At 51.5% G+C, this 22,016-nt stretch overlaps 1 protein-coding gene across 4 annotated transcripts in view; it reads left to right on the top strand.

The window, feature by feature from the left end:
- Positions 1-22,016, top strand: part of STK32B (serine/threonine kinase 32B) — a 349,018-nt gene that overhangs the window by 253,660 nt on the left and 73,342 nt on the right. The window lies entirely within an intron of this gene.

The raw sequence follows: 22,016 nt of genomic DNA, 5'->3' as shown, positions 1-22,016 counted from the left end.
GTCACGCGCTTTGTTCACACCACTTGGAAGATGTGATTGGAGCTGCAGTGGGGTCAGCGTGTGGAACCAGAAAAGCATTCTAGAAGGAGACAATTTTGGAGCTGTGACTTGAAGCATGAGTAGGAGTCACCCAGAAAAAAGAGAAACAAGACGAAGCCCCAGTTTCTGAGAGCCCAAGGGTATAGCTTGCCCGTCCATATCAGTCAGAGTTCTGCAGAGAAACAGAACCAGCAGGAGATAGAGATATATGGAATTGGCTCACGTGTTTGGAGGTGGGCAGGTTCCAAGATCTGCAGAAGGAGGCCTCCAGCTGGAGACCCAGGAGAGCCAACGGTGCAGTTCCAGTCACAAGGCCAACCAGCTCAAGACCCAGGAGGAGCTGATATTTCAGTTCAAGGTCAAAGGTATCAGGAGGAAACAATTCTGTCTTCCAAGAAGGAGAATCAGCCTTTTTGCTGTATTCAAGCCTTCAACTGATGGATGAGGCCCACCCACATTAGGGAGGGCAATCTGCTTTACTCAATCTACTGATTTAAATGTTAATCTCATCTCATTCAAAAACATCCTCCCAGACACACCCAGAATAATGTTTGACAGAAATCTGGGCACCCTGTAGCCCAGTCAAGTTGATGCATTAAAATTACGCATCACACTGTCCATTCACAGTTCCCACTGGGGTGGCTAGTCTATGTGTTGAGCTGGAATTTTGACCAGTGACAGCTGAGATTCTCAGAGACGGCAGCTGGGCAGGCAGGGGACAGCCACGTCACTCTAGACAGATGACTGGCATCAGAGGCATGGTGGACATCCTCCTTCCCCACTTCTGATGTCTCCGCCTCTGAAGGGGGCTCAGCTAGTGTAACTCAGGGCCCCTCTGGGCCCATGGACACCAATGTAGAGTGACTCATCTGATGAGTAATTTAGAAAGACTCACTGGTCATGCCCTGCTCTGCTCTGCCCACAGAGCACGTGTTCTGCTCTGTGCTACACATTTAACTGAGAAGATCCTTTCCAGGAGGAGGGACCTGCCTTTGCCCTGAGTTACCCATGACTGGGTGGTGAGTCTCCTTCCCAGGCCCTTCAGGCCCTCCTGCTAAGCCTCATCCTCCAGCTTAATAAAGCTCCATCCTCTACCTGCAATAAAGATGAAATGTTGTCCTCTAGCTTCACTCTTCTATTTTATTCCTCAAAGTTCTCACAATCCGGGTGTGAAAGATAGGTGCTAGTTACCAGAGGTCCGCTCAGAGACCCCACAAGTTACACCTGAATTAATAAGAGTTAAACCATGGAGGTTAAAAGTTCAAGACAGTCAGAAAGAAGAAGACTCACAGAGTGGGAGAGAAAATGTTGAAGAAAATCAGAGGGCCAGGGCCAAGCCTCAACCTGAATCCCCACGCGTTGAGAGCACAGACAGAGGAGCAGCAAAGGCAGGAGAAGAACAGTCAGAGGCGAGAGAACCGGCCAGCACACACCAATGCTCACAGGGAGGGGCTTCCAGAAGACAGTGGACAGTGGTAAATGCTCAAGCCAGACAGCCAAGAGTTTCCAGGTCACCAACATCCCAAAGTGCCGAAGTCCAAAGCACATCGCAAACCTATCCATTTCCCCCTGTATTAGTCAGGGCTCTTTGGAGAAACAGGATCAATAGGATATGGAGATAGATAGGTAGATAAATAGCGAGACAGAGAGAGAGAGAGAAAGTTAAATTGGCAGTTATGGAGGTTGGTAAGATGGGCTGGAAACCCAGGGAAGAACCAATGTTTCGGTCCAAGTCCAAAGTCCATCTGCTGGCAGAATTCCCTCTTGCTCAGGGGAGGCTAGTCTCTGTTCTATTCAAGCTTCAACTGATTAGATGAGCCCACCCATACCGTGGAGGGCAATCTCAGTCCACCAATTCAAATGTAACTCTCATCCAGAAACACTTAGAAATAATGTTTAGCCAACTATCTGGGCACCCCATGGGCCAATCAAGTTGACACATAAAATTAACCATCACGGGCCCTAAACCCAATGACTGGTGCTGTTATAAGAGACAGCAAAGGACGCACAGAGACGCAGAGGAGAGAAGGCTGTGAGGGTGGAGGCCGGGATTGGAGGGACGCAGCCACAGCCAGGGAACACTGGAGCCACTAGAAGCTGGAAGAGACAAGAAAGGACCCTCCCCTAGAGCCTCAGGAGGGAGCTCGGCCCTGCCCACACCTTGATTTCAGACTTCTGGCCTCCAGAGCTATGAGAGAAGAAATTTCTGCTGTTTTGAAACACCCAGCTTGTGGTAATTTGTTATGGCCGCCCCAGGACACTCACACTCTCCCTTTATGGTTTTTGCCATATCTGCATGCTGCCTATACTATTATTTAAATAACATTCTACAATAGACTCCATGCTTTTTGCTAGGATAAATTTGTTTCAAAAAGACACTTTATGTTAGTCCTTTCAAGAGGAGACAGTGTTGTTTGTCATAAATATAAGGTGACCATGAAAATAAACCTAGTGAGATAAGAATAACGTTATGAAGCGCTGGGTAGATGCTGTTCCCCACTGAAGGGGCTGATCCTGCTGTCGGCTCTTTCTTTGTTAAAAGGGAGATTAGCGAGTGTCCGAGGTGAAAGGGGTTCCAGAGCCAACCTGAGATGCCTGTTTGACCTAATTGGAAGGACTGATTGAGAATTTCTAGAGAATGAGTTTCTCGTCCCATGATCCAGTGCAACAGACAGAATGGAGGTCCTGTGTGCTTCCTAAGGTCACCGCCCAACACCTGGGTCCTCGCCATCTCACTGCACGAATCTCAAAGCTCCGGGTGCTGGCTCGCCCAGCCTGCTCCCCACGCCCTCCGCCATCTCCCAGGCCTGCCCGTCCAGCCTCATCGCCAGCACTCTCTCCGCTCACATCAGCCTCTCTGCGCTCCTCAATTACTTGCAGTGTCACTGGGGCACCCCTTTCTCCCCCGTCACAGAGGCTTTGCACCGCCAGCTCCCTGGCAAGTCCCAGCGCCTCCTTCCCATGAAAACAAAAATCCTCCTGCTTCCTCGGGCCTCTCTTTCTGGAACTCCTATTTGGATGTTGGATTTGCTAGAATCATCCCCTGTGTTTCTTATTTTTTTCTTATTTTCTCTCTCTTGGGCTTTTTATTCTACTTTCTGGGAAATTTCCTTGACTTCATCTTCCAAACCTTTCTACTGATTTTTTTTCCCTTCTCAGATGCTTGATTTCTGAGAGCTCTTTCTTGTTCTCCGATTGTTCCCTTTCCACAGCATCTTGTTGAGTTTTACGGGCGCACTGTCTTCTCCTGCCTCCCTGAGGATGGTAATAACAGTTATTTCACGGGCCTCTTCCCTGCATGCGTTCCTGTTTCCTCTGAGGTCCTCTTTATCTGTTTATTTCATCTCTGTTTTTCATTTTGAAAGTTTTCCTCAAATGGCTGCTGGTCACTGATAACTGTTGACGGATATTGAAGCAGGAGACAGTAACAAGCAGATTGGTCGGTGCTGGGCGGGGAGGGCCCCCAGTGGAGCACCGCAGTGGAGAACCCATAGGTGCCTCCATGGGGTGATCAGCCACCAGCTGTCTGCAGGTCTTCGCTCCGGGGCCTTCACTGTCTCATGAATGGCGTTGACCTTGGCCTGGCTGCTGGGGATGTGGCTGCAGGGCGGGAGAAGGGAATCAGGATTGGGGACACCATTTACGAATCAGACCTTTGTTTCTTCCCCTTCCCCTTTCAGCTCTGTGCCTACCAACACCGTTTTCGGTGCGTGGCCCGGCAGCATGGGGCCCGGAGTGGATCTGTGGGTCCCACACTCTGGATGCAGAGTGTCAGCCATCCAGCCCGCGGCACAGCCGTCTTCAGTGGCCTCTGGTCCTTCCACGGCTGGAGAGTCTCCGAGGTTCCGCAGGGTGACTGGATGGTTGGGCTGCTGGCTGGGAGCATCCTCCACTCCGGCAGGTCGGCTCCTCCGTCTGCTTTGTAAACCCGGGATGACAGAGGTCATCCTTTGGTATAAAATGTCCAGATCTCTTTGTCCCAGTGGGTTCATGCTGTTTTTATTCTCTGATTGTCTCGCTAGGGGACTCGTTCAGTCACCAAATAAGTACTTAGTGATCACTGGCCCTGTGCCCGTTGCCCTTCCCCAGCAATGAGCAGAAACAAACGTCCTCGTCCACCCGGAACTTGCGCCCCAGGGGTCCAGGTGCGCCTCGTTGATCCCCCGCGTGTGTTTGAAAGTGTCAAACCATCCTCCACAGTGGAAACCCGACCTGCCCCTCCCCGGGGGGAAACCCCTGCAGCGTCCTTCCACTGTGCTTAGACTAGACCACAGGCCCCGCCTTGGCCATGTGTCGTGATGGCCCCTCCCTCCCTCCCAAACCCTCCCCGGCTCCTCTACCCTCACTCCTGGCTCTCAGCCCCGCTGCCTCCTTTCTCTGCCCCCAGCGCTAGGTGTACTGTTCCTATTTGTTAGCACGCTACTCTTCACAGCAACCCCGGAGACGGCATGTGTCGCCTCGTCCTGCAGGTGAGGAAGTGAGGTTCAGAAAGGTCAGATCACCAAGTCAGGTCAGGTCACAAGGGAACAAGTGACGCCAGCTGGGTTTAAGCAGGACATCTGACTTCACAGTTCCTCTCTTCCCAAACCACCGCCCTCCCTTCTCACAGCAGTGTTGCCTCTGTTGCCTAGGAAGACACACACCATGTGCTCTCCCTCCCTCTCTCTCCCTCTCTCTGTCTCTCTCTCTCTCTCTCTCTCCCTCCTCCTCTCTCTCCCTCTCTCTCTCTCTCTCTCTGTCTCTCTCCCTCCCTCCTCCTCTCTCTCCCTCTCCCTCCCTCTCTCTCCCTCTCTCTGTCTCTCTCTCTGTCTCTCTCCCTCCCTCTCTCTCCCTCCTCCTCTCTCTCCCTCTCCCTCCCTCTCTCTCCCTCTCTCTGTCTCTCTCTCTCCCTCCCTCTCTTTCCCTCTCTCTGTCTCTCTGTCTCTCTCTCTCTCTCCCTCCTCCTCTCTCTCCCTCCTCCTCTCTCTCCCTCTCCCTCCCTCCCTCCTCCTCTCTCTCCCTCTCCCTCCCTCTCTCTCCCTCCCTCTCTCTCCCTCTCTCTCTCTGTCTCTCTCTCTCCCTCCCTCTCTTTCCCTCTCTCTGTCTCTCTGTCTCTCTCTCTCTCTCCCTCCTCCTCTCCCTCCTCCTCTCTCTCCCTCTCCCTCCCTCCCTCCTCCTCTCTCTCCCTCTCACTCCCTCCCTCCTCCTCTCTCTCCCTCTCCCTCTGTCTCTCTCCTATCTCCATCTCTCTCATTGCTCCCTTGTGTGCCATCTGTCAGAGAACACAGCAGAGAGGGGTCCACTCAGAACCCTGACAAGACCCAGGATCAGGGACCCTGCTTGTCTTAGAAAGGGTGACACTCAGAGAGAATTACTTCTTTTCTTTTGGTAAGGGCACACAGATCCTGGGAACTGTCGCAAATGGGCCATTTGTCAGCTTCAGGTTGGAAAATGAGGTTGGAGGAAGCAGAGCCCCCACGGGATATTAAGTGCTGTTTCAAGTTGTTGGTCAGAGTCTGCAGCCACCTCTCCACCCTCAGCCCTCCACCTCCTACCCTCCACTCCCGACCCCCCCACCCCTCCACCCCTCCACTCCCCACCCCCACCCCTCCACCCCCTGACTCCCCATCCCTCCCCTCCTCCACCCCCGCCCCTCCAGCCCTCCACCCTTCACCCCTCCAGCCCTCCACCCTTCACCCCTCCAGCCTCCACTCCCCACCCCTCCGTGTCTGTTCCCTCCTCTCCATACCCACTCGCTTCTCCCCCAGCTTATTGACAACCCTCCTGGTGGTCTGCTTGCCTTCTTTCTCTCCCCCATTATCCTCCACACCCTGTCCAGCATGATCTTTTTCAAATGCTAAATTAACAAGTCACGACTCTATTAGAAATTCTCCAGTGGCTTCTCCTCAGATCTCAACAAACAGCCCTGTTCCTCACAACCAGCTGTGCCGTATCCCAGTTTCGCCTCATGCCCCCTGCCCCCTGCCCTGTGCACCTGCCTCCACCTCCACCATGCCCACCTGCTCACGGTGCCCCATGGCATCGTCCAGTGTGCCCAGAGCCCTCTACCCCTCCCGCTTCTAGTTAGTTCTCAGCTCCAGGAAGTCTCCTCTGAGCACTGCCACCCTAAGAAGGGTGTCAGCCTACAAAAACAGAAACCAGTTTAAGAGGCAAAGTGTTTATTTGGGATCCAAGACTTGCAATTTGGGGAGCACAGATGCAGGGAGAAATCCAAATAGTGTCCATCTAGGGAGTAAAAGTCAGGGACTTAAAGGCAAAGAAGGGAGGTTGTATCACAGAGAATGTTAACTAGAGTTGGAGGCAGAGAGCTAATCTTGGCTAAACATTGGTGACTATTGATTCCGTCTTCGGAAAGCCCACCAGCCTCAGTCTCTGTGACCAGGATGTCCGTCCTCCTGCTGACTCTCAGACAACTGCTTGTAAACAATTGCCGTTCTGGCCCCGTCCAGAGGTTTGGCCCCGTCCAGGGTTCAGGACAGCAAGGCAGTTTCTCTGGACAGGCGGCTCTGACTCCACTTAAACTGGTTCCACTGTAGTCAGTTTTGACAAGGGGCTGCGTGCCCGCAAGCTTCCTCACAGCCCCCATGCTTCCTGCCAGCTCTCTGTGTTTTTATGCTGATTGTGCAGATCTCCGTACCAAATCAGTGTTGCTTCTAGGGGGCCCCTGGCCTTTCTTCCTGGCGTGATCAGGAGAATTAAGAGAACCGAAATGTCCATTAGCGTCCTGTCCGTGTAGCACCTGAAATACTCAGGCAGACGGCTGGTGATGGCGTACCTTGCTGAAACACTGGCTGCGCGGGGATGGAGCAGGGCGAGGAAGGAATTAGTGGAGCGGGAGCAGAACCAAAGGTCATCGTATGGTTCTCAAACCTGAGGGTGCGGATTGACCATCAGAGCAGACTGCGGCCACGTCCCTCGAGATTCTGGTCCCCTGTGCTGGGTCGGGGGCCTGGCGTCTGCACTTGGAATCAGCATGAGGATAGTGGCACTGATTGTGGTTGGTGGGGCCTGCTTTGAGAAACACTGGCCCAGTGGACGGCGCTGTGACTGGGAGTGTTCATGGGGCCCCGTCACGGAGCCACAGGCTGCAGTCCTGCCTCTGACCCTCCCTGGCTCGTGACCTTGGTGTGCTGCTGCCCTTGCCCGAGCAGAACATGCTTCACCTGCAAAAGCAGCAATGAGTCTGCCCGGCCGCCATGAGACCCAGGAGATGGCGATGACACGCTCTGGGCAGAGAGGTAGAGCCACTGGGCAGCCCTGGGCCGTGGTGGGAGTGAGCTCTCAAAGAGATTTCAGGAGTCAACGCCGAGGCTGGGGAGAAGCGAGCACCAGGGGGAGAAACCCCAGGACTTAGCCCTAAACCAGCTCCCTCCTCCCCACCTTCGCCCAGTGATGATGGTGAGGTGGAGAGTAACCGGTTACAAGATGCTGTAAAGGGATGCTCTGCATTCCTTCTGAGAGAGTTGGCAGAGCTGGGTTTGAGTCCAGGTCTCCACAGCCTGTGCACTAGCCTCTGTGCCACCCCTGGCTGTCCCACACCCCCATTCTCTTTTTCCCAGACCTTTCCCAGGGCCCCCTGGGCTCCGTTCCTCGGTCCTCACTCTTGCTGACATCCTCAACCTCCATCACTCTGCCCCATCAGCTGTCTGGCACCCTCATCCTGTGCCCACTACAGGCCCCTCCCTAACCTCAGGGAACCTGGCTCTTCCTGGACCTCTCTTCCCCCACAACCGTGTCCAGAGGAGGCAGATCATCGCGCCTTATGTCCTGAGGTCCAGAGGGTTCTCTTCTCTTCACATAATCACATGAGAGGGTGTTATGGGCTGAACCATATCCCCCAAAATTCATATGTTCAAGTCCTAACCCCCAGTACCTTAGAATGGGGCTATATTTGGAGGTAAAGACTTTTAAAAGGTAGATAAGGTAAAATGAAGTCACTAGGGTGGGCCCTAATCCAATCTGATGGGGCTTCTTATAAGAAGAGGGGATTAGGACACAGACATGCACAGAGGGACGACCACGTGAGGACATAGGGAGAATATGGCCATCTACAAGCCAAGGAGAGAGGCCTCAGAGGAAGCCAACCTGCCAACCAACCAACCTTGATCCCGGACTTCTAGCTGCCAGGACTGTGAGAAAACAAATTTCTGTTGTCTAAGCTCCCAGTTGTGGTGTTTTGTTATGGCAGCCTGAGCTGACTAATACCGAGTGCTAATGGGCCCTCGGGTGCATCCTCGGGCCTCGAGCCAGCACAGCCCCTAGATCCCGGCCCAGCTAAAGCCAGCTGCCTGAGGCCCTTTCCTCCAAGGGGGCGGGCACATGCGTTCTCCTCCTGTGCGGTGCTGGAACTTGAGGATCATCTTGGAGATGAGTCTGGGGCTGAGAACAGTGCAGGGCACGCTCCAGGGGCTGGTGGTGTTGTTACTGCTGGGGTACAGCTGCAGCCGCCGTCGTCCGAGACAGGATGTCCTGAAACCGCGGTCACGGCGAGCCCGCCTGAGTCTCAGGCTCACATTCCCATGCCAGGGCATCAGCTGCGCGCAGGGCTCTTTTCTCGGTAGCAATTTGAATATGTTTATTATTCTGGTGAAGCCGCCCTAACCAGACGTCTCCTGCAGCTGGCCACGAGCCAGTTCATTATCTCTTCACTCCACAGATAAAGAAGAAAATGGAAGGGAGTGGGCCACGTGAGACCCGCCGTTACCCTGTGGCCCCGCACCACACCCCCCCCACCCATACGTCTAATGCTGGCCCTCGCTTCCCTCCGGCCCCCGCCCAGACCTCTCCAGTGCCACCCAAGAAAACACAAAAGGCCAAACTTCTGCACGGAAATTATCCTATGAAATAGGAGGGTGTTGCTCTGAAGATATACAGGAATTGTACCGATGCTCTCTATAATTTTGTGAACAGATATTATGAAGGGAAAAGCCTCATGTTTAAGATGAGGGCGACTTGGAAAAGGATCCTGTCCCAACCACTGACTATCTATCATTTATCTGTCTGTCTGTCTGTGTGTATATATACAGAGAGAGAGAGTGAAATGATTTATTTTCACGATTTGGCCCACATGACTGTGGAGGTGCAAGCCTAAAACCTACACGGGGGGCCAGCAGGCTGGAGACCCAGGGCAGAGTTGCAGTTCAAGTCTGAAAGCCACCTGTCGCAGAATTTCTTTTTGCTGGGGGAGGTCAGTCTTTATTCTATTCAGGCCTTCAACTGATTAGATGAGGCTCACCCACATTGTGGAGGGTCATCTGCTTAACTGGTCAAATTCCACCCATTTAAATGTTAACCTCATCCAAAAGCATCACCACAGAAATATCCAGAATAACGTTTGACCGAATATCTGGGCACCATGGCCCAGCCAAGTTGACACATCAACTTAACCATCACACTGGGTGACCCTGGGCAAGTCACTCAAAGTCTCTGGGTGTAAGTTTCCTTATCTATAAAATGAGAGTGACAGTATCCTCTACCACACAGGATGGTTGTGAGAATCAAATGAGGTCATCCACGGAAAGGGCCGTGGACAGTGCCGGACAATAGGGGCGCAGTGAGTGTAGCTGTAGGGTAGTCATGCTCATCCCTGCGGGTCCCTTACTGCGCTCAGCTAGCAATGGAGCCAGGATTCAGACCCAGCTGCCTGCGGCCAGAACCGATGCCCACAACCGTATCAGGAAGGTCCCGAGGGCATAGGGAGGAGCAAGGTGGTGGCAGGCAGGGGCAGAGCAGCCTCTAGGAAAATAATGTTATTCAAATAATCCATGGGCTATTTCCTGAGATCTACACCTCTGAGCAGGGCAGGCAAGAGGTAACAGAGACTCGTAAAGGATGCTGGGAGGGTGTGGGGGACACAGGTGGGCAGAACCCGACATGATGCTGCATCGTCTCTTCACACATCGTCTCATCTCATCGGAAGCCCAGCGGGGTGTGGGATTGTTCTCGTGCTCACGCCACAGATGAGAAGGCTCTGCTTTCTGTAGTCCCCAGCTGGCCAAGGTCGCGGTGGGCAACCGCTCCCTCCAGTGGCACCAGAAAGACCCGGGTTCAAAGCCTGGCTCTGCCGCTAATGAACAATGTGACTAGGGACTTAGACTCTCTAAGTGTTAGTTCCCTCCTCCATCAAATGCGGACAATTGTCCTTCTTAAGAGTAGTTGTAAAGATCAACTGAGATAAAGGACTTAAAGTAACAGCTCAGTTCCTGGCAGTGGAATCTTGGGAGATCACGGATTCCTTCCCCTCATTCCACAACGTACTCAGAGCGCACTGTGTGCTCGGCGCTGCACTCTACTGGGAATAGAGTGGACGAGACTCAGGCGAGCTCTCACCATCACGGGGATTACGTTCCAGTGGGGACAGACGAGGAATGAAAAGAAAACAGATGATGGTCACGGTCATTCACGTTCTGTCATCTCAGTGCAGGATGTGTCCTGGGTGCCTGGACAGAGTGGGGGGCGGGCAGGCTACCAGAGATGGTGATGATGACAGTGTTGATGGTGATGATGACAACATGCTGTTGGACCGTGAGCAGGCTTCTTAACCTCTCTGAGTCTCGACTCCTCACCACACCATGAAGACACTAAGCTACCTTGCAGAGTGTTGTAAGGGTTACGTGAGTGGAGGTAAACGCAGGGCTAGCTACACAATTGGTGGGGTCCAGTGCAAAATGGACATGCGGCCCCCCTGTTCAGCTCCTATTCAGCTTTCCTCTCGGCTATGTCCTCCTTTCCCTGGGTGGGAGGAATGGAGGGAGGGGTGACAGGAGGTCCCCTAGTCCCTGTCCGTGGTCTTCCTAAGGCTGTCCCAGGAGCGTAATTCTCAACAGCTTGCAGCAGAAAGCTTTCCAGCCTGGTCTCGCTTCTGCTGCTTTCTGGCATTTCCCATCTCCCAGCCAAAGTTTTCTTTCTTTTTTTTTATTGATGTCATAATAGTTTAAAACATTGTGAGATTCCACTTGTACATTATTGTTTGTCAGTCACCATATAAATGCGCCCCTTCACCGCTTGTGCCCACCTCCCAACTCCCTTCCCCCTGGTGACCACCAAACTGTTCTCTCTGTCGATGTGTTGGTTTATATTCCACATATGAGAGAGGTCACACAGTGTTTGTCTTTCTCTGTCTGGCTTATTTTGCTTAACATGATACCCTCCAGGACCATCCATGTTGTTGCAAATGGGACGATTTTGTCTTTTTTATGGCTGAGTATTATTCCATTGTATATATATACCACGTCTTCTTTATCCAATCATCTGTTGATGGGCACTTGGGTTGCTTCCACATCTTGGCTATGGTGAATAATGCTGCAATGAACATAGGGGTGCATAAGCCTATTTGGATTGTTGATTTCACGTTCTTTGCATAAATACCCCAGAAGTAGGATAGCTGGATCATAAAGTATTTCTATGTTTAATTTTTTGAGGTATCTCCATACTGTTTTCCATAGAGGCTGCAACAGTGTGCATTCCCACCAGCAGTGAATGAGGGTTCCCTTTTCTCCACATCCTTTCCAACATTTGTTATTTTTTGTCTTAGTGATTATAGCCATTCTCACGGGTGTAAGGTGATATCTTACTGTTGTTTTGATTTGCATTTCCCTGATGATTAGTGATGTTGAACATCTTTTCATATGCCTATTGGCCATCTGTATATCTTCCTCCAGCCAAGGTTTTCTCATTTCTAAATTAAGCATTTTAAAATTTTTGGTGTGTTAATTAAGACTTCACCATGTGCCAAGCCTGGGCTAATTCTTTTGTATACGTCATTGCATTTAATCCTCGCAACAATCCTAGGAGGTGGATGTGATGATTATCCCACTTCACAGATGAGAAGACTGAGACTCAGGTAATGAGACCAGGGCTAGCTGGTTTCAGAGAGACTTAAGGTCCCCTTCCAGGGCTGACAGTCTGGATCTCTGTGATTCTTACACATTTTGGCAGCATGCCCCCTTGGACGAAATACTCACAAGGAGATTGGGCCCTAAAATAGCAATTCTTAAAATATTAATTCACTGTAATGCTCCACATAGACTCTGCTTTCTAACCAGAACTCCCATATCCCTAGTAAAATCAGGGAAGGGAAATCCCTCCTTCTGAGTTTCCCCCCAGGACCCTGCTGGCAGCTGTGGGTGGGTGTGTGTTGGGGAGTGTTGTCTTGTTTCCAGCTGATGGATCGGTACCTGCCGTGCTGGTTGCTTTAGAGCTTAACTAAAACAGAGCCCACAGCCTCCCTCCTGCATGGCGTCCCTGCTGTGAGTCAGGGGTGATGCTCCCCTCCCCCATCACGCCAATCAAACTGCACTGACCGGCTCCCAGGGGGCCCGCGGGACTGGACCCGGCAGCTGTAACGCAGTCATCCTGACTGGCTCCCGAAGGAATCAGAGCCCACCACTGGGTCCTGTATTTTAATGAAGCTATGCCTACGTGCCAGGGATTGGAGACTAAGAATTTCCAAAAAATCCTCCCCTGAACACAGCCTCCCATTGTGAGCCAACTCAGATAGCTGTCTTACCCCATAAGCAGAGCAGGGCTCTTAAACCCCAGGAGGCATCAGAATTGCACTGGGGCTTATCTAAAATGCAGGTTTCCAGGCCTCGCCCACAGATTCTGAGCCGGTGACTGGTCTGGGGTGGGGTCTGGGATGCTGCGTTGGTCATGGGGACCCTTGTGTCTGAAGCCGCTAGACTGTGGATCAACCCTGAGAAACAGCAGAGGCAGGCGGACCTGAGTGCTGGGCCTTTCGTCCATTCAACTATCCAAACAACTGTTTATCAAGTGTATGTTGTGGCGGACAGGGTTCTAGGTCCCGCTGGTACAGCAGTGGGGGAAAACGTCCCTGCTGCCGTGGGGTACATCTTAATCTGGAGAGGGAGACCAAGAGCAAGTCAGTGAGCAAAACGTCAGGTGGTGAGAAGAGTATGGAGAGAAATAAGGGAGGGTGAGCTATAGGGAGCGCTGGGGAGCTGGGCGGTCAGCAGAAGGAGAGAGGGAGGGAGTCGCATGGATGTCAGGAAATGCGCCTTCCAGGGGGAGGACAGCAAGGCAGAGGCCGTGGGTGGGGCCTTGCTCGGCATGGCAGAGCCCATGGCCACAGGGAGTGAGTGAAGGGTGAGAGGTCGGGCCAGGAGGCCTCTGTAAGTGGGTGGTTTTACTCTGCAGAAGAGTCACAAGAGGGTCGTGAGCAGAGAGCGCCCCCTCTGGCTGCTGTGATGAGAAGGACTGGGAGGGAAGAGGGAACAGCAGGGCTGGAAAGGGAGCAGTTGGATGTGAGTGTGAGAGAGAGAGGAGCAATGGTGGCACCGAGGCTGTGGGGCGGAAGGTGTTGGGGGCTTGAAGAAAGAATGATATAAAATAGTCACCGAAGAGCGAGAGTGAAGGGACGAGGAGAATGTAGTCGGGGCCCAGGGGACATAGTCAGGACTTAGAGGGAAAATCGTGGTTGTGGTTGTTCTCTCTCCAGCCACGCTCAGCGGGCTGGGTGCAGGAGCAGAGTCCTCAGAAAGCGGAATTAACCAGGGTTTGGGTTTTGCCTGGCGAAATGGGCAAGGGAGCTTTGGGTGTGTGGGCAGAGTGACATCGACCAGAGACCGTGGGATTCTTGCTGGGAAGAGCTGGGGATGCGGGACCTGACGGACAGCAAAGGTTGAAGGGTCGTTGGACTGTGGGTGCCAGTGGGGCTGATGATCCGCATGGGGCGGGATGGAGAGGAGCGAGCTGGAAGGGGGCTGTGGGTGGTTGGAGAGTGGGATGCCTGAGAGATGGGAAGGGGGGGTCACGGGAAGGGACAAGGTCTAGTGTGACCGTGGGAGTGGCTGGTTGAGGCAGAGCGAGGACGAGCTCTCTGCAGGAAGCGCAGTCAGGAGCGAAGAGGCTGCGTACCCATCCACGTGGTTGCTGCAGCACCGACGCTCACGCCTGGGCCCGTTGAGGGAGAGGTGTGACCCTGGAGCTGAGTCCTCCAGGGAAGGTGAGGACTCTCCTGGGTGTCCACGGGGGACTGCAGTGGGGAAGGGGGGAGACGGTGTAGTCGGACGGCCCCATCTTCAAAGATGGTGGAGTTTACGCAGAAGGCAGGACGGGGGACACCAGCCCTCCTCAGCCCAGAGCTCCCAGGGGTGATGGAAAGTCTCAGCTAGAGAGGACTGCGGGTGGGCACGGTGTCCTTGGAGGGCAGCCTGGGTATGGGTTAGAGCAAGAGGTGAGGGAAATGTTCAAGGCGAGGGTGATGCTGACCGTGAATTCCAGAAGGGACAGTGGGAGGGGCTGGGAGCAGGGGCAGGCGAGGGAAGAGCTCAGAGTGGGGGATGGGATTCCAAGGGATGAGGGATGGCCTGGATCCTGTGCCCAACATAAAAGGGACAAAGCGCAGGGTAGATTAGTCCCGGCAGTGCCAGGCAGGTAGCCATGGTGAGCTGTGAGTTTTGGGAGGGGAGAGGGGCTGCGTTTTTCCAGGAGTTCTGGGCCCCCCCTTTACTCCTAGAAATGGGGGTGATTACATCAGGGAAGGGGGATTTTCGCAGAGGCCAGCCTAGTTCTGGGCAAATTACTGGTCATTATTCGGTTCAGTGTTCTTCAACTGGAGAGGCAGTGACTGCACTCGTCCCCGGGGTGTTGTGGAGACAGGCTCTGATGTGCAATCAGATCACAACCTTCTCCTCCAGGATCCCCTTCCGGGGATGTGGATGTTTCATCCCACTCAGAGTGGAGACCCGGGCTTCCCCTCCCCGCTGTGTCCCCCACGCTGGCCCCTTGTGCTTCTCCACCTCGCTCAGCACACAGCTCGAGGCCTCTGCCGTCGGCATCCTCCAGGGACCCCTCCCCAGTCATCTCTCTCAAACAGCACCCTCTGTCACTCTGCCTGTACTTTTCCCCTGAAGTCTATCATGGTATACATTTTTATCCTTGCCCATTTATCCCCTCTCTCAAGTGTGAGCCCAGGGCCCCTGCATAGCATGTGGTGGGAAACCGTGATCCAAGATGGGGGTGGTAATAGGAAAGTGATAGAAGCAGGAAAAGCAAATTCTTGGTGGTAAAAAGAGCACAGGCCATGAGAAAGATCAACCCAGACCTGAGCCCAGCTCTCAAATGGACATATTTGTCATTTAGAGCAAGTAATTGAATGTCTCAGTTATTAATAATAAACACAATTATTTCTCAGGTTCCTTTTAGCTCTAAAATATCTTTCTCAATGACTCAGATAAAATCCATGCTGTTAAGAAATTTACAGCAGTCAGGAAAGCAGAATTCAAATCCCAGCTCTGGTGCTAACTTACCAGAGACTAGAGGAAGTTACTCAACTCTTCTCAATGTCAGCATCTTCGTCTGGAAAATGGCGGGGCTGTTCCTGATGGCGGGCAGGCCTCCCCTTGCCCCAGGAATCCAATAGGAATCATGTGCATATAGTAAGATTAGGCCTTGATGTGGACTTGAACTGTTTCCAGCATTTTCCTCAGAAAGGAATTCTGAGATTAAGAATGTAATTCTGGGATTAAGAATGTAAGGCCCATCGTCTGAGCATCTTAACAGACATGCAGAGAATGGGTGCTGTGCAGGCACCATGGCGCTCATGGGGATGCACAGGGCTTCTCAGGCCCAGCCTCAGAGCCCACCAAGATGACTGAATCCAGGAGGAAAATGCAAGACTCAAATCATCGCAGCAATTTGCAAGCTGCCAAGAGTGAGTGAAATAAAATGGGAGCTAGGCTATGATTTCTGGGGAAGCCAGGAGTGTGAGGGTCCCCTGCCTGGACTGGGGGACTGAGCCCCACGCAGGGACCTGGCACTCATTGGTTGTGAGCATCTGGGCCTCTCTCAAGACCTCTGGACTCAACGTCCGCCCAGCACCTCCTAATGAGTTTATAGATTTCATAACTCCATCAATAGTTATTGAACACCTAATGTGTGCTCAGCACCAAGCCAGGGCTGCAGATCCAGAGGTGGACCCTGCATTGATGGAATTCAGAGCGTATTGGGAAAGGAAAGCATCAATCAGATAATCACACAAACATACGTGCCCACTGTGCTCACTGCTGTGACAGTCAAGTGCAGGGAATAGGAAAATGCAGGCTGGTGATGTGGTCCGTGGAGGGCTTCAAGGAGGGCATCTCAGAGCCAACAGAAGCAGAGGATTGACCTGGTGGAGACTGGGGAGAGCTGCAGGGGACTGTGGTGTGCATGCACAGGTCAGTCGAGTGCTCTGCTTGCTAACATCTCTGCCCCACCAGGAAGGGGGAAGGAAAGAGCACTGGGTGGACATCAAAGGAGCTGGGCTCAAATCCTGCTGCTGCCACTTTTTCAAATGTGACCATGGGAAGCCACTCACCTCTCTGGGCTTCAGTTTCCTTATCCATAGAAAGAAGATAATGCTGGTTCTCTAGGCTGTCAGGTGGATTAAATGAATCGCGGTATGGGAAGGGGTTTTGTGAACTGTAAAATTGCACAAATGTGAGAGACGGTCATCATCACTTTGGATCAGCTCTTCTGTCTTCCTTTCTTTTTGCCACATCCTATTCCCTCTAAACTCCCTGCTAAGTAGGGGTGGTTGGAGTGGGGGAAATAATCACCATTTATTGATCACCTACTATATGCTAGGAATTGAGCTAGGTCCTTTACATACATTATTTCATTTTATCCCCATTTTACAGACGAGGAAAACTGAGCCCCAGGCAGTAGTAGAGTAAGGATTTGAACTGTTATTCATGTGCAAGGGGCTCAAAGCCTTACCCATCCTCACAGCCTCTCACAGTCACTACAGGGCCGCAGGCATGCATCCTAGCCTTCCACACACTTGCATGGTTTCCAAATGCTGCTGCAATGGCTCCTACCTCGAGGAGTGTACAGTGTGGCAGAGCAGGCTGACTCATGGACAGACCGCTGCAATTCAGCATTCTAAGAGCAACCAGAAGGAAATAACACTGAGCTGGGTGGGTCTGCGAAGGTTTTGTGGACCCTTCCTGACCTGCCTGGGAAGGTGGCCCCTCATTGTCTCCAGGATGGTGTGTTATGGGGTTCATCCGTGCATGAAGGAGTTCATTGAACCCGGTGCATCCTTGAGCGTGTTTGTGAATCCTGAAAGCTTCAAGATCTCCATGAGATGTACTTGGGAATATTAGTTGAATGCAATTGCCTTAGTAACCAGTTTACATCCAGGCCCCAGGAAGTGGCACAGCTTTTGAACTGAATTAATCAGTGTCAACCATGCTGCTGTTTGTTCTTTGCAGAATTAAAGAAAATTCAACAACCCCCAAGCATGACTTGACCGCAGGCACGTCTTCGCTCAAAGAATGAAGCAAGAGGAAAAGGATTCGAGTTGCAGCACGGGGTTTTAAGCTAGATGCAAGACGGAACTACCTTATTAGGCTGTGTACATTTGAAAAATTGCTTCTGTGCCTTTAAATCCAGTCATGCCTCTCTAACTGGTATATCCTGGCTCTACTATTGGCTGACTCTGTGACCTTGGGGAATATTTAACTCCTCACGCCTCAATGTTATTGTCCAGTAAAATAGGGATAATAATAGTGCCTATTTATATTAGTCTGCTCAGGCGGCCATAACAAAATATCACAGACAGGGCGGCTTAAACAACAGACATTTATCTTCTCACAGTCCTGGAGGCTGGAAGTTCAAGATCAAGGTGTGGGCAGGGTTGGTTTCCTCTGAGCCTCTCTCCTTGGTTTGCTGACGGCCATCTCCTCCCTGCATCCTCACCTGGTCGTCCTTCTGTTCGTGTCTGTGTCCTGATCTCCTCTTCTTATAAGGACACCAGTCAGAGTGGATCAGGGCCCCTCCCCACGGTGACCTCATTTTAGCTAAACAACCTCTTTAAAGACCCTCTCTCCAAATACAGTCCCATTCTGAGGTCCTGGGGATTAGGACTTCACAGATTAATTTTCTGGGGAACACGATGTAGACTAGATAATGGCCCCCTAAAGATGCCACGTCCTAATCTCCAAAAACCTGTGAATATGATACCTCACACAGCAAAAGGGACTTTGTACGTGTGATTAAGTTGAGGATCGTGAGATGGGAAGATTATCCTGGACTACGTAGATGGGTCCCGTATAACCCCGCTCATCCTCATAAGAAGAAGGCAGGAGGGTCAGAGTCTACGGTAGGAGATGTGATGACGGAAGCAGGAGTGAGGGCAGGAAGGGGCCACCAGTCAGGGCATGCGGGCGCCTCCAGGAGCTGAGAAGACAAGGAGGCAGATTCTCCCCTGGAGCCTCCAGGAGGAACTCAGCCTTGGTGACACTTGATTTTAGCCCCTGAAGACTCTGGACTTCTGGCCTCCAGAACCGTAAGAGAATGCATTTGTGTTGTTTTGGGTCACTGAGTTTGTAGACATGTGTTACAGCAGCCCTAGGGAACTGATTCAGGTCATAGGAGATAAATGAAGTGGTGCGTACAAAGGGCCTGGAACAACGTGGGTGAGTAAATGACTAACGCCGAGCTGTGCCATCAGGCTGGACACAGGGAAGCAGGCCAGGCTGTGGGCCAGAGGGGCCACTTAAGTGCCACAAACTGGGTGGCCTAAAAAACATAGATTTATTTTCTTACAGTCCAGAAGTCCAAAATCAAGATGTTGGCATGTTTGGTTCCTTCCGGGGCTCTGAGGAAGACTCCATCCCATACCCCTCTCCTGGTTTCTGGTGGTCCTGGACAGTCCTTGGCGTTCCTGGGCCTGTGGACACATCCCTCCAGTCTGCCTCTGTCTTCATGTCGCCTTCTCTGTGGGGACCTGTGTCTTTTCCTCTCTTCTTATAAGGACACCAGTTATTGGATTTAGGGCTCATCCTAAACCAGTACAACTTCATCTGAACTTGTACTTTGTAGAGATTACCTCTACAAAGACACTATTTCCAAATGACACCCATTCTCAGGTACCAGGTGGACATGGATGTGGGGGACCACTATTCGACCCCCTGCAGTATTCCAGGAGGAGACTGCAACTGAGCTGTGTGCTAAGACCTGTGCTGTGGGGTTAGTAGGGAGGAGGGCATGCCACGGAGAGACTGGACTGGGGAGAGCTGGGGTACCAGGGGGGGTCTTGTTTCACCACAGGGTGCAGGGGCCAGGCTGACTGGCTGGATCAGGAAAAGCCCTGAAGACCCCGGACTCTGGCCTTTGGTCAGTGCTTTCAAAACACTTGCCACGAAGGGCCTGGGGCCTGTGACGACTGTGCCCTATTCTGAAACTGTGTCCTCATGACTCTTCCGGGTGAAAATGGCTCCTTTTTCCCTCTTTGTGTTCAAATACAGTGGTAGTGCTTGGTAGTTTTCCTTGATGCCCTCAGTTGATGGATTTAAAAGAAGTTGACAACCACATCTCAGTGTTCATTTATTATTTTTGAGGTTATATTAGAACATGGAATCCCCGAGTCTGGCCAGCAGCACTGTGGGTACCAGAGGGCCATTAAAAGGATTTATGTAAGCAGGGACAGGGTCAGATTTATGCTTTGTAAAGTCATGCGGGTCATATTAAAAAAGAAATGCAACCTTGTATGTGGGTGTTGTAATAAAGAAATGTATCCTAAAATACAAATAATGTAATTTTATGTATCAAATCAGATGTTTGTTATAAGCATGCTCCTTGAATTATTACTGCCTAGTTTAGATTCTGGTAACTCTATTCATTTTTTTCTTGAGTTTTTCCCCCAGGCAGAGAACATTGATCTAGAGACCAGGCAACATGAGAATGGGTCTTGTCTGCTAACATGTGACCTTGACCTCTGTAAACAGCTTGTTCTTCATCAATAACATAGGCGTAGTATTACCTGCCCCTAAGAGTTGCGTCAGAATTCAGCGAGGCGACATAAAGTGCTGCCGTAGTACCTGACACAGAGCGGCCACACCACATGTTAAATCCAGGTGACGTGCTCAGAGTTGTGCCTGGCACAGAAGAAGCACTCAGTAAAGGTTAGCTGTCAGTATCACCAGTACTGCTTTAACATGAAGACATCATGTTGGGGCCTGGGGTTTGTGCGTGGTCCCTGCCCTCCACAGGAAGCAGGAGAGAGGGGGAGAAGGAAGTAATATTTAACACATAGCAATGATGTGCAGTTTCATAATTGCTACCCAGTTTCTAGAAGAACAGTCCATGCTGGTATGGTGGGAGATTCCAAAACAGGAGAACCGAGTTCATTTGCTTCCCGTCCCACGTCAGTTTCCTGGCGGGTGGGTGCCAGGTCCCATGGAAGTTGGCAAAGACAGAGGTCAACAGCCAAGGTGAATCCCGCCTGTTCCCCTGAGCACCAGCAGATGCCCCCACATCCTCCCCAGGGCCGTTCTGTCAGCCCAGCCTCAGTCCTGAAGTGTCTTGGCCTCTCTGCTATGAACAAGCCTGCTCCTATGGGCCTGGTGCTGCGCTGGCTGCTTTCGTTAATGGAGTCATCTAGTATGCAGCCCAACAAGAAGGAAATCCCAAGAATTCCTTCCTAAATCTGACAACCTAAAGTTGGTTTCACGATCAAATAAAGCCCCTCACAGTGGTCTCAACCCACCTCTCTAAACTCATCTCCCTTCATCCGAAAGCTCTACCCACCACTGCAGCCAAGCTGGTCTCCTCTCTGCTTCAGGGCTGGCCACTCTTAGTTCTGTCACCCATCCAGCCAGTAATGCCCTGAATGCAATTCCTTGGTGAACATGGGAGCTATAGAAGTGTCTGGATCAGACAACTGACATCATTGAATTTCGTTTTAGAACACAGTAAAGATAGGTTCAGTAATAATTAGGATGTAAGTTTAGGTGCTTTAACAATGAGCAAAATAAAATGACTGAAACAAACAAATCCTCACCATAACTACGTGGAGTTCGTGTTATTATCCGTCTTACAGCTGAGGAAACCGAGGCTCCGACTGGGTGGTGTGCCATGGCTACAGGGCCAGCAAGAGGCAGATTTGGGAGTGGAACACCGGCCTCTCTGTATTTGTCTTTTTCCACCTCTCCCTACGACCTCCATGCATGTTAACATGCATATTTCTTGCTCTAGTGGTAACATTTCCACAGATTTTCATTTCACAAATGTGGCTCTTCCTGTACCAGGTTTTTTTGTGTCTTTATTGCTGCATAAGATTGCCAACACAGAATACTCAGAAGCCCCCTGCAAAGGGACACGCACAGAAATGTCCTCATGGCCCTCCTCTGCGGTCTGGGTCAGAGCCATTTCTGTGCTGTTTTTTAAAATACCCCAGCTGACATTTTATGCTTTGTTTTATTTCGGGACTGGGGAATGATTCCAGAGCAAGAACCGGGATTTACAGCCTCGCTTGTATTCTTTTCATCAAAGTGTCATTTCGCCCAGCTCTGAAATTATGGGCCTGTCCTCAGAAAACATCGTCACAGCCTCTCCCATCTACGCAATGCTTCTAATGGCCTTTCTGAACTTTCGAGCCCATTTGCACCAGGATGACGCACTAGAGCTGAGATATGATCGATGTGAGGAAGAGAACTGGAGGAAATGGTCCTAAAGGCTCTGATAAGATGCTTTGCCCATAAAATGCTATTCTTATTAGATCCCCAGTGACTCAGGCTGTCCGTCTCCTCTGTAAAGCTTTGCAGGAGCCTGCCTGGTCAGCCTCCTATGAAAGAGATCTAATTCACTTTGCTAAAAGCTCAGGAATCAGCCCCGGAGTCCTCCCTAGCGCCTTTCAAGAGCACTCCTTATGCACTGGGAGCCATGCAAAACCTTGTATAAGTAGTACCTCACTGCATACCCCCCGCAACAATCAGATAGGGGCTATTATTCCTGTCTTCAGATGAGGGGAATGAGTCTCAGAGGAAGTTGCCCAAGATCACACAGCTAGTGTATCACTTTTGTATTGCTGCATAACAAGTAACCACTAACTTAGCAGCTTCAAACGACTCACGTTTATTTTCTCACAGTTTCCCTGGGTCAGGAGTCTGGGCACGGCTCAGCTGGCTCTTCTGCTCAAGTTGTCAGAAAGCTGCAACCCAGGTGCCCACTGGGCTACATTCCTTTCTGGA

The sequence above is a fragment of the Ceratotherium simum genome, chromosome 8, assembly GCF_057802395.1.
Source record: "Ceratotherium simum simum isolate JZ-2026a chromosome 8, ASM5780239v1, whole genome shotgun sequence".
Lineage (NCBI taxonomy): Eukaryota > Metazoa > Chordata > Mammalia > Perissodactyla > Rhinocerotidae > Ceratotherium > Ceratotherium simum.
Note: the sequence above shows the minus strand (reverse complement) of the source record. Positions and strands in the feature narration are given on the sequence as shown.